Here is a 1,595-nt window from a genome sequence, read left to right on the forward strand (position 1 = left end):
TTTGAATTAGAACAAAATAAGGAAATCGCTACATGAGAAATCGAGTAAATATCCAATGTTGTAAAAATTTGAATTTCAAACGATCATAAAAATTTAATTTGACTTTCTTATAGATATTTTTTGTTTGATAAAGGTAGATAATCTTATAAGGAATCTTGTATTACATTTTCATATCTTAGATTTAAAAAGAAAAATTTTTATGAATTTCTAACTCGAAATAATTTGCAAATTTTCGTGATTTTTCCATATTTTGTCATTTTTTGAACTTTAAATGCTTATAAAAAAAAACTGTGACTAACGATTTTTAATATTTTTCCTCTGCCTTTGAAACAATATACTAGGAGCCTTCTATTAAATTTTCAAGCTTTTTTATCCAACAAATAAAATTTTATTGATATTTTTAGAAAAAAAACTAAAAAAAAATGGAAAATGAAAATGTATAATAACCCATAGCGATTCGTCGGGGAAATATTACGCCGTGTAGCGGGCCATTGAACCGTCGTTCCTACAAAAGACACTAGTAACCGGTCTGCGTCCCTTCGTTCATTGAAACGGGTCGTCAACCCCGCGTGTTTATTTTACACTACGTATATTCTTGCCAAATCGTGCTTAACGATATGTGCTCTTTCACCCAAAATCATTACCTTCCCCTGACTGCGTGATTTCTCCTTAATACAATAATTTTTATTTACTGCACGATAATATTGTGATGCGTTGTACCTACCCATTTTCTGCGAAGTTCACGGCAAATATGGGGAATACAATATTTTTCGATCTTACATAGACCGTTGCACACGCAAAAAAATATCACTACCTATAATATATATTTACTCTGCAATCCACTCGGTATTCGTACGATTTTTTTTCTCTTTACCGTTTAGACTTTATATTTCGAATGCAGCCAAGCGCGCGTGCCAAACGGTTTTCGAGGATATGACGTTCGATGTAAAAAAAAAAAATAATCATTACTTATGTATATAATATGTGAACGTACGTCGTATGAATCCTCGTGCATAGGTACTCCATATAATAATATAATATTATTATTATAGACTATAGAGTATAATATTCTCATACATATTACTGAATAATATATTTAAATTAATTGGTATATTATATGTTTCGAAAGTGTAAACCGGCGACGTGAACCAAAATAATGTTTATGATTAGGGTTCGGGACTTCTTGCATTTGCATATTTTTTTGTAGTGGTCGTAGTCTATTCTAAGTGAGTTATAGATGTGTTTTTATGAAATTACGAAATTAAATACTAAGTTTGAATTTGCATATTTTTGCATATTTCGTCATATTTTAAGAAAAACGCATATTTGAGCAATTTTCAGCATATTTCGGCATATTTCACATTTTATATTTTTATAAACGTAAAATTGCCGGGAAAAATCATAATTGGATGGTCATAGTCTGTCGTATCTAACACGTACGTCTCTTTACGACGATAGTCTCTTTATTGCTTAATATAATCAACCTTTTTATCGACAATATCAACAATTAGTATAGTTGTGGTAAAACCTAATGGATCCTATACTCCTATAGATTTAACTTATTATCACGAAACAAATATAAATTCAAACTTTCC

This window comes from Acyrthosiphon pisum, chromosome X, assembly GCF_005508785.2.
Source record: "Acyrthosiphon pisum isolate AL4f chromosome X, pea_aphid_22Mar2018_4r6ur, whole genome shotgun sequence".
In the NCBI taxonomy this organism is placed as follows: Eukaryota; Metazoa; Arthropoda; class Insecta; order Hemiptera; family Aphididae; genus Acyrthosiphon; species Acyrthosiphon pisum.